The sequence below is a fragment of the Macaca nemestrina genome, chromosome 9 (assembly GCF_043159975.1).
Source record: "Macaca nemestrina isolate mMacNem1 chromosome 9, mMacNem.hap1, whole genome shotgun sequence".
Lineage (NCBI taxonomy): Eukaryota > Metazoa > Chordata > Mammalia > Primates > Cercopithecidae > Macaca > Macaca nemestrina.
In genome coordinates this window covers 124,771,607-124,788,577 of record NC_092133.1, presented here as the reverse complement: position 1 = coordinate 124,788,577, position 16,971 = coordinate 124,771,607, and the positions used below count along the sequence as shown (strand labels likewise).

Genomic DNA, 16,971 nt, shown 5'->3' with positions numbered 1-16,971 from the left:
TGGAAAGCCGCTGAGTAGGAAAGGTCTTGGCTGCATGAAAGATTCTAAAATTCTAATAACTTTCAGCCTTGGAAGGAAGTGAAGGCATAAATCTGTCGAATAAACAGATTTCATATTAAATGTTACATGGAGAGGTCACCTTTTGGCATTCTTGCTTTTCATTTTCATTTCTGGGAAGTTTCCTCTCTGGCATTTTATTTAAAATGTGGGTGAGAATCTGCAGATAAAAATTGAGAATTACATTAAAGCATGAATTTCTTTTGTATATCACACTAGAAGAAAACTACTGTGAAGAAATAACAATGGCCAAGCAGTTTCACTCATGGAAACTTGTGATGCTAAACTTATAGATTAGATTTTTTTTTAAACTACCTTTATAAGGATTTGCAGTAGCCACATTTAAGAAAAAAACAATGTCCCCTTTAACATCCAAGTTGTGTGACCTTTAAAGAAATAGATTAATATGTCAACGTTTCTGAATAAAATTGGCATAGCTGAAGTTAAATTTCTGGTGCCTCTGGTGCTATTAATACATTTTTGAAAATAAGTTCTTGGACAGCGACGCAAGATGGCAGTCACCACAGGATTAGGAGTAAAAGTCCCTCTCAATTTCCGACTGTTGGAAGAACTCGAAGGCCAGAAAGGAGTAGGAGATGGCGCGGTTAGCTAGGGTCTAGAAGATGATGAAGAGATGACATTTACAAGATGGACAGGGATGATAATTGGGCCTCCAACAACAATTTGTGAAAACTGAATATACAGCCTTAAAATAGAATGTGGACCTAAATACCCAGAAGCACCCCCCTCCTTTGTAAGAGTTGTAACAAAAATTAATATGAATGGAGTTAATAGCTCTGATAGTGTGGTGGATCCAAGAGCCATGTCAGTGGTAGCAAAATGGCAGAATTCATATAGCATCAAAGTTGTCCTTCAAGAGCTTCAGAGCCTAATGATGTCTAAAGAAAATATGAAACTCCCTGAGCCACCTGAAGGATAGTGTTAGAGCAATTAATCAAAAAGAAAAACCACAGGCCCTTCCCATTTCTCCTCCATTCGATTTAAATAGTCTTCATTTTCCACAGTAGTACATTTTCTAGATATGTCTTGTAGACCTCAAAGTACTGGAAAGGAAGCTCCCATTCAAAGGAAATTTACCTTAACTTACTGTAAATGATACTATTTTTTTTTGTCCATTTGGAATATATAAGTTGTGCTATAACAAATCATCCTGTCAAGTGTAACCACTGTCCATGTAGTTGAACTTCTGGGATCAAGAAAGTCTATTTAAATTGATTCCCATCATAACTGGTGGGGCACATCTAACTTAACTGTGAAAAGACACACCACACAATCACCTTACTGCTAATTACATGGCCTGGGGTCTCTATCTTCTCCCCTTACCCTCCCACCTCTCACCCTCCCTGCAACAATAGCCCTCTAGCCTGGGGGGCTTGTTAGAGTATATGTGAAGGTTTCAGGTTACAGCCTGTGGGACTGCAGCTGGGTGTGTGGGGTGCTTCGCCTGCACCCCTGGTTTCTTTAAGTCTTAAATGATGACCTTCCAAGCCATCATCCAGTTCCCATGCTCATCTACTCCTGCCCTTGGCCAAAGTGTAGGTTGTAACCCCTCCGCTCCCCTCTGAGATTGGCCTTCGGTGAGGAATTCAGGGCTTTCCCCATATCTTCTTTCCCCCACCTTTATCGAGGGGTGATACTTTTTCTTCCCTCCTCCTCAAGTTCCGTTTTGCACTATCACCACCCAACACCTTCCATGATACTTCCTTGCTTTGGCCAGAAGCCATCAGGTAAGGCTGGAAAGAATCTCTGAGCTCCCTTGATTAGTTTTGGAACCGTACTTACTCACTGTCCACCAGCCTGGGAAATGAATATTGGGTCCTCAGCCGTGCCACCCTCTGCTGTCATCAGCTGATGCATTGTTTTTAGCTCAGGTTTTGATAAGGTGAAAATAATAGTCACCAGGGTTACTCAGACCTGCCAGCTCTCAGAGTCCTTGGTGGTTGAACTTGGAGAAAGGCCATATGAAGACACTTGTAAGTGCACATGATCCCTCTGAATTGTTTTACTTTCCTGTAACTGCTTTTGTTTTCAAAAATTGAAGAAGTTTTAAACAGGGCTTTTATTTGGTCATCCTTGCAATCCATTGGGGTCTAGTTTGGAATCTGACAACTGGAACAAAAAGAACCTTGAATCTGGTGCCTGCCTTGGTTTTGGTGCTGCTGCTGCTTCTCCAGATCCTCAGCAGGGATTAAGAAAGAAGCCGGTGTGGACAGCAGATCCCCGAAATTGGCGGGCTTGACCTCCTGGCAAATTGCTTTGTCTTTCCACTTTCTGTTCAGGATCACTAAATGATGAAATGTGGATGTGTACAGAATTACAAGCAATTCATTGTGTACTAAAGTTTTTTTGTTTGTTTGTTTGTTTTGAAGCAGCAACTATCAAGTCTGAAAAGCAATTGATGTTTCCATTAATCTTTTTCTGGGGGAAAACCTTAGTTCTAAGGATTTAACATCTTGTAAGTGAAGTTTAACATAACAGTATTCCACAGGTAGTCTTTCTATTGTCAGACCATTGCCTGACTTTAATATAATAATAATAATAAAAAAAAAAACTGTGTGTTAAAAAAGAAAATAAGTTCTTATTTTACATGAACTTCTTTTTTAGAATATATAAACCTTTTATTTTTACTCAGTATTGTTTTAAGAAATTAGAAAAAAACCTGAGTCCTCAAGATTAAATAAATTCTATTTTCAGATGATATTAAGCACTTAATCTATAGTGAACTAAAAAAGTAATTTGTAGGTCTAATAACTGTTTGGGTCTAGTGTTGATGAGAATTCCTCTTTTAGGATCCATTAACATGCTTAGCAAGGGAAATATAAGTTGTCATACTGGTCTGTGTAATTAAAAAATTTTTTTAAATGATTTAAAAATAGCTTTTGAGTCATATTTAAAAAAATTATTAAGTGCTACATTCTCTGCTTCTGTGCTGATTTACGTTGGCTAGTCTTCGTTCTCTTTTGGTATTTTTATTTTTACTTTTTATCAATATTACTTTTAATTGACAAGTTATAATTGTATACAATTATGGGGTACACAGTGATGATGTAAGTGTATAATGTGAATGATTAAATCAAGCAAAGTAATCCATTGCTTGCAAAGCATTGCAAATCCATTGCCTCACTTATCATTTGTTTTTGTGATGAGACATTGAAATTTACTCTTAGTTATTTTGAAATATACAATACATTAATATTGACCGTAGTCACCCTGTTGTGCAATGGATCTCAAAACTTACTCTGTTTATCCGAAACTTTGTGGCTTTTATTAACTTCCCATTATTGCCCCCTATACCTCAGTGTCTGGTAATCATCATTTAATTTACTGCTTCTCTAAGTTCAGTGATTTTAGTTTCCACATGTAGTGAGATTGTGTGGTATTTGTCTTTTGGTGCCTGGCTTGTTTCACTTAGCATAATGTCCTCCAGGTTCATTCGTGTTGTCACGAATGACAGGATTTCCTTCTTTTTATGACTGATAGTGTTTCATTGTGTGTACATACCACATTTTCTTTATGCATCCATTGATGTACACTTAAATTGATTCTACATCTTGACTACTGTGAATAGTACTGCAATGAACATAGGAGGGCAGATAGCCCTTCAATAAACTGATTTTCTCTCCTTCAGAAATATACCTAGAATTGGGATTGATGGATCATATCAATTTCATCATAGCTTAATTTTTAATATTTGAGAAAGCTCTGTGTAGTTTTCCATAATGACAGTACTAATTGACATTCCCACCAACAATGTACAGGAGCTCCCTTATTTCTGCATTCTGCCAGCATTTGTCGTCTTTCATCTATTTTTGATAAAAGCCATTCTAACAGTTATGAGATTATATCTCATTGTGGTTGTAATTTGCATTTTCCTAATGATGAGTAATACTGAAAAATTTTTTAATGTACCTATTGAACATTTGTATGTCTTCTTTTGAGTAATAACTTCTCAGGTCCTTTGCCCACTTTTAAATCAGGATATTATTTTCTTGATATGAAGTTGCTTGAGCTCCTTATATAGTCTGAATATCAACCATAATCAGATGTGTGGTTTACAAATATTTTCTACCATTCTGTGGATTTTGTCTTTACTTTGTTAATTGTCATCTTTGCTGTGCAGAAATTATTTAGTTTGATGCAGTCCTATTTGTCTATTTTTGTTTTTGTTGCCTGGGCTTTTGGGGACGTAGCCAAAAATCTATTGCCCATACCAGTGTCATGGAGCTTTCCTCCATATTTACTTTTACAGGTAGAAGTTTTATAGTTTAAGGTCTTCTATTTAAGTCTTTAATCCATTTCAAATTGATTGTTTTACATGGTGTAATTTAAGGGTCCGATTTCCTTCATCTGCGTATGGATATCCAATGTCCAGTTTTTGTAACACCGTTTACTGAGGAGACTGTCCTTTCTCCATTGTGTGTTACTGTCACTTTTGCCAAAGTCAATTGACCATGAATGTGTGGGTTGATAGACACTTAATACAGAAACAGAAAACCAAATGCTGCATGATCTCACTTATAAGCAGGAGCTAAACATGGAGTACATATGGACGCAAATAGGGGAACAGCACACACTGGGAACTACTTAAGGGAGGAGGGAGAAAGGAGGGTGAGGATCGAAAACCACCTATTGAGTACTAGTCTTATTGCCTGGGTAGCAAAATAATCTACACAAACCCTCATGACACACAATCTACCTATGTAAGAAACTTGCACATGTACCCTTGAACCTAAAATTAGAGTTTAAAAAAAAAGTGTTGCTTTATTTCTGGGCTTTCTAGCTTGTTCTGTTGGTCTCTGTGTCTGCTTTTCTTGGTCTATTTTTATGTTTTGATTACAGTTGCTTTATAGTATATTTTGAAACTAGATAGTGTAATGCCTCCAGCTTTGTTCTTTTTGCTCAAGATTGTTTTGGCTATTTGGAATCTTTTGTGATTTCATATGAATTTAAGTTTTTTTTTTCTATTTCTATTTCTGTGAAAATTACATTGGAATTTTGATAGGGATTGCATTAAATCTGTAGACTGCTTCGAGTGCTTTGGGCATTTTGACAATATTAATTTTTTAAATCCGTGAATATGGAATACCTTTTCATGTACTTGTGTTTCCTTCACTTTAATTCTCGGTGTTTTATAGTTTTCAGTATGCAGATCTTTCACCTTGTTAATTAAATTTTTACCTAAGTATTATACTTGATACGCTGCTATTATAAATGGGATTGTTTTCTCAATATTTTTTGGATAGTTTCTTATTAGTATATAGAAAAACGATTGATTTTTCTTATGTTGCTTTTGTATCCTTCAATGTTACTGAATTTTTTATTAGTTTTAACAGTTTTTTGTTAAGTCTTTTGGGTTTCTACATATAAGATTATGTCATTGGCAAACAGGTATACACTTTTACTTCTTTCTTTCTGATCTGAATGTCTTTTATTTCTTTCTCTTGCCTAAATGTTCTGGCTAGGACTTTCAGGACTATGCTGAAAATTGGTGGTGAGAATAGGTATTTTTGTTTTGTCCCTGATCTTAGAAAAAAAAGTTTTCAACATTTCACTGTTAAGTGTGATGTTTGCTACCTGTTGGTCATATGGCTTTTATTGTATTCTCTTTATAAGTAATCTGTTGAAAGATTTTATTATAAAAGGATTTTGAATGTTTCAAATGCTTTCTCTGAATCTATTGAGATGGTTCTATGGTTTTTATCCTTCATTCTGTTAATGTGGTGTATCACATTAATTAATTTGCACATGTTGAACCATACTTACAGTCCTCAGCTAAATCCCACTTGACAATGCCGAATGATTCTTTCAATGTGTTGTTGAACTCAGTTTGCAAATATTTTGTTGAAAACGTTTGTATCTGTGTTCATCAGGAATATTGGCTTGCAACTTTTATCCTTTAAGTGTCCCCATCTGGCTTTATTATCAAGGTAATGCTGGTCTCATAAAATGACTTTTTATCTATTCAGCCAGTCTGTGTCTTTTGATGAATTCAGTACATTTACATTCAAGGAAATTATTGATAGGTAATTAAGTATATTTATTAGTTGCTGGCACCATCAAGGTGCCAGCAGATTCAGTGTCTGGTGCCCTCTTTTTGGTCTGCGGATGGCTGCCTTCTTATTGAGACCTCACATGGCACAGAGACAGATCACATCTCCCGTGGCTGTTCTTGAGAGGGCAGTCATCCAGTCATGAAGGCACCATCCTCATGATCTCATAACTTCCCAAAGGCCCCACCCTCCAATACTATTACATTGGGAATTAGGGTTTTAAATATTAATTTGAGGGGACACACACATTCAGCTCATAGTACCACAGAATTAGGTATGCAAGAAATCTAAAAATAAATATGTAGAGCCTATCTGAAGAAAATCAGAAAAAAACACAGATATGCAGAAAAAAGACTCATGACAAGACTATGCTTCTTAATAGGATGTTGCAATGGTGTGAATAGGTCCATTTTCATGGAATGGATTTAATTACACTCTAGTACAAAATCTCACAAGGATAAACTTTGCCACCTGATAAAGTGTTTTCCAAGTTTATCTAGAAAAATGAGGGATAAATAGCTAGTAAGAGGGAGAAGAAAAAGAGAAAGAATTTTCATTAATAGGTATGATAGTGTATCATGTAAACTATACTAACGTTATGAAAGTTTATAATTAGAAAAGAATGTGATTGTTAAAAATATTAAGCATATGCATAATATATTTAACAAACTTGGCCTTCCAAATTAGTTGGGAAAACAAAATAGCTAATAATAATTCCAGCAGATTTGTATACAGTACTTACTGTATGCCAAGCGCTGTTAAATAATCTCCATCCAGTGTCTCATTTAATTTTTACCAAACACAAACATAGTAGGAATAGTAGTTTTATTATTGTTCCTATTTTACAGCTTGAGGAAATGAGGCTTAGACTAGCTAAAATAAAATGCCAGAGGACACAGAGCTGTTCCATGGATCTGCTGGAATTCACAAACAATTCTATCGGATCCTGAAACTGTCAATACTAACCACCATACCATGCTGTTTTTATTACATAAAACAAATGAATACAAGGCAATTTCATGAAATACATTTCTTATCTACTCCACACAACAAAAATTTCTAAAGATAAAATGTTAAATATTAACAATGAAGCCATAGTCTTTATTGCCCCTAATAATCAGAAAAGTCAAGGAAAGTTTTTCTTTTTCTTCGACGTGTAATAGATTTTCAAAATATGTTTGTTGAATATTGATGTTGAATAAGTATTGGGATCGGAAAGACATTTGTAAGTGTTACATGAAAGAAAAAACTTTAAAAGTCAATAAATTAGAATATATAAATTAAAAGTTTCATTATATCAAAACATTGCAAGTAAAATGAAAGAGGAAAAATGTCTGCAATATAGCACACCAATAATTCTTTTCCAAGTCTATAAATCAAAGATGCATTTTTCTTTTGTAAAAATGTAGGTAAAATTCTTGTAAACAACTCACACACACACAAAGAGAAATGACCACGTATGATGAAGTAAATCACAATTGAAAACAAAAAGCTGCCAATATTTTTAAAATAAAATAAATGTGAAAAATAAAAAAGTATGTTCATTGTTGGGAAGGGCATAAGAAGATGGATACTACTGCAGGCAAGAGAATTATAAACCCTACCTTCCTTTGTTTAGTATTTTTATAATATGAAAGAGGATTTTAAAAGTGTTCATGCCCTCTAACTGGTAATTTTGCTTTAGAAATTTATTCTAAGAAACAAAATGAATTCATGCAAAAAGTCTCCTCACAATACCATTTAATATGGTAGAAATGGGAAGTCATTTAATTTTATGATATTAGATTCATGTTTAAATAAATTATGATGCATCGATAATATGGACATCTGTGCAGCCATCTGTCATAATTTTTGATGCTATTTAAAAATGAGAAAATGCTCATGATACAATGTTATGAGAAAAACCATGATTACCCATCAATATATGTATTATACTTAAAAATATAGTATGGCATTGCACATAAAATATGAGATGGAATTATGTCTGTGTGTTGGGCTTATACATCACTTTTCTTTTTTGTATATCTTTATGGGTTCAACTTTTCTAAAATAGCATCTATTATTTTTGGGATTTTGTTTTTTTTTTTTTTTAAGACGGATTCTTGCTCTGTTGCCCAGGCTGGAGTGCTGTGACATGATCTTGGCTCCCTGCAACCTCTGCCTCCCAGTTCAAGTGATTCTCCTGCCTCCCGAGTAGCTGGGACTACAGGTGCATGCCACTACACCCAGCAATTTTTTTTTTTTTGTATTTTTCTTAGTAGAGATGGGGTTTCACTGTGTTGGCCAGGCTGATCTTGAACTCCTGCTCAAATGATTCGCCCACTGTGGCCTCCCAAAGTACTGGGATTACAAGCGTGAGCCACCGTGCTGGCCTCTGCATCTACTGTTTTTTATAATGAGGATAAAATTATATTTTAAAACGATCTAATAAACAGCCTTCCCATTAGCAATTGTGCTTATTCTAGTAATGAGAGCAAGCTAATATTAGGCATATATACCATGTAACAGGATTCCTTTTCTTTCTTTCTCATTTCTATGTTTTTTCTCAAACTAATGAAAAAGGTTTTATTTATTTTTTGTTGTTGCAGATGTTATTTTTTAATCAGAGTAAGGAAATTGAGAATTTGCTAGTAAAATAATATGTCAAAGTTATATTAGCAAAGGCAGTCAATATCAGCAAGAAACGTGTTTATGTAGCAGTGTTAAATCCATGCATTGTCCAGTCCTATTCGTGTTCAGAGCCTGGGACTTTTCCTTCCCCATCACAACTGCCCATCTGGATATCAGTCTTTTTCTTTTGTTTTGGAGCACAGTGTCTGGGCTCTCTTTTGTGTGTTTGTGTGTGTGTGTGTGTGTGCATGTGTGTATCCACTAGTATCCACCGATGTTTCCGGTTTTGAGCCTTCTGCCCCATGCAGTTGTTTTATGTACATCACCTTACAGCAGTAAGAGGAGCTCATTGTGGTGCCTCTGTGCTGGTGTTTCTTTGAAGGCAATAACTTGTCTGCAGGTTTGAGCTCAGTTTCCCTGCTGGTCCCTGATGCCAGCCTAGAAGTTGCTTAACCATCACACAAGGTGAACACAGTTCCTTTTTGATGTAATTTCTGGAAATCAGGTTCTTTTTTCTCTCCCCGGTCCCTTCCCCCAGTCTACCCTCTGCAAAGTCATGCCCATCTTTCCTACCCTCTTCTCGGACCCCTTACCCTTGCCTGGCCTCCCCAGGATGGAGTCTTCTCACTCTCCTGTTGTGGTTTTCCAATTCTAATTCTATGGAGTTAAGCCTATGCCCTCTGTCATTCAGACATTTTAGCTGTTCAAGGACCAATTATTAGTCAAAATTGGACAGTCTATTTTTCCTTGTATTTCATTTATAATGGTTCTAACTTTTCTAGAGGCAATGACAAGAGAGAGGTCACAGAGTAGAAGGTGAAGAAAAAAGAAAAACACCATTTTTAAGATTTCAAGGTTTGTCAGCAAAGTTATCTACCTTGAAGATTCTAGAGTGTCAAAGCAGTCTTGTGTCATGTGCAGCAGCACTATTCGCAACAGCGAAGACATGGAATCAGCCTAAATGCCCATCAATGATAGATTGGATTAAGAAAATGTGGTGTATATATACATCATGGAATACTATGCAGCCAGAAAAAGGAATGTGATCATGTCCTTTGCAGGGACATGGATGGAACTGGAGCTGCTCTCAGCAAACTAACACAGTAACAGAAACTAAATACCGCATGTTCTCACTTATAGGTGGTACCTGAACAATGAGATCACATGGACACAGGGAGGGGAACAACACACACTGGGGCCTGTCAGAGGTTGTGGGGGTCATCAGGAGGGAGAGCATCAGGAAGAATAGCTAAAGGATGCTGGGCTTAATACCTAGGTGATAGGATGATCTGTGCAGCAAACCACCATGGGACATGTTTACCTGTGTAACGAACTCACACATCCTGCACATGTAACCCTGAACTTAAAATAAAAGTTGAAAATCAAAAAAAAAAAAAAAAAAAAGGAAAGAAATATTGCATTATAGTACAATTGGATATGTAAACAATAGAATTAAGAAAACAGAAATAAATCCTTACATTTATGGTCAAACAACACCACCACCACCACACTGAACTCCTTTTTGAAACTTTTACTGATGTAGATTCTGAAAATTTTCCAGTGAACGAGGCATAGCAAATGAAATTTACAAGTACTTACTTGTAACTAATATGTCAATGGTATGAATCTTTATTGGGAATTTTATCGTTTATTTTAGTTAAAATAAACATACCTACTAAAGCTTTTTATTTTTTCTGTGCTATCTTTTCTACTTCCTTCAATGCTATTTTATTATTAGTTATTCAATACTTTTTATTTCTATGCTATCTTTTCTCCTTCCTTCAATGCTATTTTTCTTCCAAGAGAGTTGAGTTTAATCTTGCTCCCATGGATGGACTTCAGAGAGACCTTGAACTGGGTATGTCTTTTTTTTTTTTTTTTCTTTTGGGATGTATGTCTATTAGATTCCTTCTGTTATTTTGAAAACAGTGTTCATAAAACACTTTTTAGGTCAAATAACACCATTAGGAACTTTTCACTCTTGTAATTGTTTTATGACTTAGATGCTGGTGTATACAGTGGTGTAACATAAATCATTTTCTTTAATATATTTTGATGTCTATAATTGCTTCCTAGTTGTAGACTGTTTTGTGTCATAACGGGCAATGGAAATATAAAAGAAAAGATGAACCATAAGTTATGTGGATTGTTCTTTCATCTCTGGGTATGATGTACAAAACTGGCAGTGCTTCCCAAAGCCTGTGAACACACGAAAGCATTGAACTGGGGAAGTGTTCTCAGCATATTCTGAAAATTGGCTGCGCAGTGACTCTTTCTTCTAGGGAGAAAGTAAAACTTTACTGGAATTTTATTTTGACCCATCTTCCAGAGTTTCTTATCACAATTCCGGTAAAAGATGCCTTATAACGATTAGGGAAAATTTGGTGGGGTCATGTACCTTAGTGAGATTTTAATAAAAAAAAAAAAAAGAAGTATTTCTGAATGAAATGATACCATTCTTCCAGAGCTGCAAACAATTTCTCTGGTGTTTTAAGGAGCTCATGAAAATGCAAAATAGTAACCCCATTTGATCAGGAAATTTACCTAGTTCTTCCACTTCTAGAAGACTGATTGGCACTTACAGTCAATAAATATTTAATAGACTGGCTGATAGTACTGGTTTACTGACTGAGTGAATGGAGGAATATTCAGTTGCACTATTTTCTTTCACCATGGAATTGGATAAAACTACTCTTGCAATGTAGTCTGCTCGTATTTTATGGCTCAAGTGTGTAAATTGATGTCACACAAGAAGAATATTCAGTTTGTGAGCTCCCTTTGAAGATTTCAGACACCTGGCAACATCAAATGGTGAATCGTTTCTTCCAAAGCAAATGTCTTCTGAGCCCATATCTGTGCATAGATAGCTCTCCTGCCATGCTTGTCATCCCATGTACATTTTTCTGCTTATAAGCAAAAATGTTTGTAACTAAATATCATTTCTTCATGTATGTATTGACACTTTAAGCTTGGCTAGGAATTCTGAGAGAAGCCTGGCATTCTGTTGTGAAAGCTATCAAATTTATGACAGCAAAGACCTTGAATCACAGTTTTTAAATAAGTTTCCATCAGAGAAATATGAATAGAATATAATATTCTCTACTACCCAGAAATAATTGTGACTTTCCACTGGGTAGGTCTTGAAATGCTTGATTGAATTTGGAAAAGAAATTTTACTTATTTTGAGAGAAATTGAAAACCTATTTGGGGAAAAAGTGACAGGAGTTCATTTGTTCATGAATTAGCTTAATGAAAAATTTGTCCATGTAAAAGATTAAACTTTCTGTTTAGGGCCCTGTATTTATCCTTGCAGAAACTACTGAAAAGCCATTACATCTTCTGGCCAAATAGCTACTCTGGAATAGAGAATTATTTGTAAACAGCTATACAACACTTCTAATACTTGAGTGAATACTGCTGTAAGCTGGAGTGAATGCTATACCTTGTTAATATTTCTGCAAATATCATCAGACACCTGCAAACACTGAAGACCTCCTTTGAAGGTTATGAATCATCAGGCAATAATAAAGTTGAAACATGGTCTGGTAATCCTTTTTTCACTGATATAGATACCATTGATGACACAATCCTTGCCAAAGATGTTCTCAAGACTTAAGGATAAAGGCAACTATATATGACAAGAATCCTGCTGAAGGAATATTGGATAATTCTGGTGTGAACTTTAACAGTACTCACTTAATTCACTATAGTATACCTTTGTGACTTAGGGTTTTTCTTGTTTATGTGTCAATGAAAATATTAAAATTAATTCAATGTAAATGATAACAAATATATCCTTGATAAAAACTAGTTAATACTTTTAAATCACCAAGCCAAATAGTAGGTCTTTAATTGACATTTACTCTTGAGAATTATGACATTTTACTTTCATTTAATTGGAATATTTTGGATTCATTTCATTCTTTTCAGGAACTGGCCGCTAATTTTTACATTAATTGAGAGTAAGGGAAATTATTCTTTATGAAAATATTTTTGTATGTTATCTAAATGAAGGAAATGGTTTTCCAGAACAATACAATGAATTGTATGTACAATTTTGTGACAATGTAATACATAGTGTGTTAGTCCATTTTCTATTGCTATTCTAGAATCTTTCAGACTAGGTAATTTATTAAAAAACAAAAAGGTTGATCTGGCACATGACTCTGCAGGCTGTAGAAGCATGACACCAGCATCTGCTTGACTTCTGGTAAGGAAGCTTATATTCATGGCAGAAGGCAATGGGGGAGCAGATGTGCCACATTGTGAGACAGGCAGCAAGGGAGAGGAGGAGGTGCAAAGCTCCTTTAAACAACCAACTCGCTTGTTAACTAACAGTGAGAACTCACTCATTACCGTGGGGAGGGCACCAAGCCATTCATAGGGGATCCACCTCCATGACCCAAACACCTCCTGCCAGGCTCCACCTCTAAAACTGGGGATCACATTTCAACATGAGATTTGGAGGGGTCACACATCCAAATTATATCACATAGCTTTCCTCAAAAAGGGATAAAACACACTCATAAACTTGGAAAAGAAGGAGACCACCTCAACATAATAAAAGCCATATGTGAGAAACCCACAGCTAACATCACACTTGATGGTGAAAGACTGAAAGCTTTTCCTTTAAGATCAGGAACAAGACAGGAATGGCCATTTTTATCACTTCTATTCAGCATAGTTTTGAAAGTTTTAGACAGTGTAATCAGGCAAGAAAAATTTAAAGGCATTCAAATTGGAAAGGAAGAAGTAAAAGTATCTCTATTCATAGACAACATGATCTTAAATGTAGATTCTATTAAAAAAAAAAAACAGAGCTAGTTAAAAATCTCAGCAAAGTTGCAGGATACAAAACAAACACACAAAACTCAGTTGCATTTTAGTACACTAACGAACAGTCTGAAATGAATAAACCAATTTCATTTACAATAGCATCAAGAAGAATAAAATACTGAGGAATAAACTAAAGAGACAAAAATCTTTTATATTGAAAACTATGTCATTGTTGAAAGACATTTACAAAGATATAAATGGAAAAGATGTTCTGTGTCCATAGATTGGAAGATTTAATATTATTAAGATTTCAGTATTACCCAAAGCAATCTACAGATTCAGTGCAATCTCAGTCAAAATTTCAATAATTTTTCTTTTGTAAAAGTAGTAAAATTTTTTTTTTTTTTTGAGACAGAGTCTCGCTCTGTTGCCTGGGCTGGACTGCAGTAGCTGGGACTACAGGCGCCCGCCGCCTCGCCTGGCTAGTTTTTTGTATTTTTAGTAGAGATGGGGTTTCACTGTGTTAGGCAGGATGGTCTCGATCTCCTGACCTCGTGATCCGCCCATCTCGGCCTCCCAAAGTGCTGGGATTACAGGCTTGAGCCACCGCGCCCGGCCAAAAGTAGTAAAATTTATCCTAAAATTCATGTGGAATCTCAAGGGACCTCAAAAACAAAAACAAAAACCTGGGAAAATAAGAAAGAGGTCTAACACTTCCTGATTTCAAACCTTACTAAAAAGCTACAGTACCCGAGTGTGGTATTGACATAAAGACAGACATCTAGACCATGGAATAGAATAGAGAGCCCAGAAATAAACCTTCAAATATATGGTCAAGTGAGTTTTGAGAAGGGACCCAAGACCAATGGGGAAAGGACGGTCTTTTCAACAAAGGTGGTGTGAAAATTGGGTAGCCACAAGCAAAATAATTGGAGTTGGACCCTTACCTTATACCATATACAACAAAGTACCTCAAAATGGATTGAAGACCTAAATATAAGAGCTAAAACTGTAAAACTTAGTAACATAGGAGACAAGCTTCATAATATTAGATGTGGTAAAGATATATTCAATATGGCACTAACAGCACAGGCAACAAAAGAAAACAGATACACTGACTTCATCGAAATTAAAAACTTCTGTTCATCAAAGGACAGTATCAAGAGAGTGAAAAGGCAATCCATGGAGTAGTAGAAAATATTTGCAAATCATACATCTGATAACAGATTAATATCAGAATGTAAAAATAACTACAACTCAACAATGACACAAAACAAATAACCTAATTAAAAAATGAATAAAGACCTAAATAGACATTTCTCTAAAAAGATATATAAATGTCCAATAAGCACATGAAAAGATAGTCAACATTGTTCATCATTAGGGAAATACAAATAAAAACCACAATGAGATACCACTTCACACCCATTATGATGGCTATTATAACCATTCAAAAAAATCTCCTAGAAAATAATGTATATATGAAGATTTGCAGAAATTGGAACACTTGTGCTTTTCTGTTGGGAATGTAAAATGTTTTAGCCACTTTGGAAAACAGATGACAATTCCTCAAAACATTAGAAATAGAATTTCCATATGATATAGCAATTTCAATTCTTGATATATACCCCGAAGAAACCAAAGCAGGGAATTGAATAGGTATTTGTACACCCATGTTCACAGTAGCGTTATTTACAATAGCCCAAAGCTGAAAACCACACAAGTGTCCATTGATAGATGAATGGATAAACAACATTTTATGTGCTACAACATGGATTAACCTTGAAGACATTATGCTAAGTGAAACAAGCAACACACACACAAAAACATCCACTGTATGATTTCTCTTATATGAGTTACCTACAATACTCTAATTCATAGAGACAGAAGGTAGAATTGTGGTTGCCAGGGGTTGAGGAGGGAGAAATGAAAAGGTGGTGTTTAATGGGTACGAAGTTTCAGTTTTGCAAGATGGAATGACTTCTGGGGATAGATGATGGTGATGGTTGCTTAACAATGTGAATATACTGAATACCCCAGAACTCTACACTTAAAAATTGTTAAAATGGGCCAGGCATCGTGGCTCATGCCTGTAATTCCAACAGTTTGGGAGGCCAAGACTGGTGGATTGCTTGAACCCAGGAGTTTGAGATCAGCCTGAGCAACATGGCAAAGCTCCATCTCTACAAAATGCAAAAAATTAGCCGGGTGTGGTGGTGTGCACCTGTAGTTCCAGCTACTTGGGAGGCTGAGATGGGAGGATCACTTGAGCCTGGGGAGATCAAGGCTGCAATGAGCCACGATCGCACCATCACACTCCAGCCTAGGTGACAGAGCAAGACCCTGTCTAAAAAAGAAAAAAAAAGGTTAAAATGGTAAATTTTATGTAATGTATATTTTACCATAATAATAAAAAAAAGAGTAGGACTCTGATGGGAAGACTGCAACTGTGCCTCATAGAACCTGTAGGAGGAGGAGAAATGTACATTATTAATATTGACCCAGGGAAGATTTTGAAATAAGTGTGGTTTCTATCTCATCTCTTCCCTTGCTAGATTTTTCATAATTTTGCTAGATTTTTCATAATTCTTACATTGTGTTCTGTCTTCTAAGAACATTACGTTGTGATGCTTTACCCAGACCATACTTTCCAGAGTTAATCCTGAGTTCTGGATTATCTGAGTTTCTTCACCATTACTACAATGGAAACTTTATCCTATTCATTCCCAGTTTTTCAAAAGCATGCACCAAGCTGACTGTCGCTTTGGCATATTATTTAATATTTTTCTTTCCATTATCGTGTTAAAGATCAAAACTAGGAGGAATTCTTTAGTGGTTCTTTAATGAGAGAATCTGACAGTGTGGAACCCAACTCAGGAGACAATTGTGGCTTCCAAGCAACCTTCCAATCCTCCCTCTTTGACTGCAGTACATCTGACCTTTGGGATTATAAAATTGAAAAAAAAGTGATACATTGCACAAGTTCAAAAAGTCCAGAAACTTGGATTCTACTGATAAGTTCCTGTATAGCACTCCTAATTGTTCATTATATAGTCCAACTGTGGCATTATTACTTCACACTATTTAGTGATGGCTGTCATCTACATGGTGACAGATTTTATTACAGCAGATAGTTTCAGACTTGAATGCGATTGTGTGGAATATGAAGTTTAAAGGTAAACCAGCTACAATTCAAGGAAAATTATTTGAATTGTTTAAAATGTGCAGTTCTCTACTGGGGAAAATGAGTATTTAGAAAATTTTCCTGATGTATTTCTGAGTCATCTGGCAGTTATTAGATGTTCAGGATTGCTTTTTTTGCTAAAAATTAATTGAAAACCTGTGCCCATTGGATTCATTTTATAGCAAAAAGAACCCCTGTTGAGACTATTTCGATGAAAAAATATTTTATTTAGCTATTTTTTTTCTGGTTCTTACACTAAAAAATTATAATTAT

The 16,971-nt window shown here is 35.5% G+C and overlaps 1 protein-coding gene and 1 pseudogene across 1 annotated transcript in view; both read left to right on the top strand.

The window, feature by feature from the left end:
* Positions 1–16,971, top strand: part of LOC105488276 (MAM and LDL receptor class A domain containing 1) — a 1,027,522-nt gene that overhangs the window by 299,480 nt on the left and 711,071 nt on the right. The window lies entirely within an intron of this gene.
* Positions 569–997, top strand: LOC105488244 (ubiquitin-conjugating enzyme E2 variant 1 pseudogene; annotated as a pseudogene).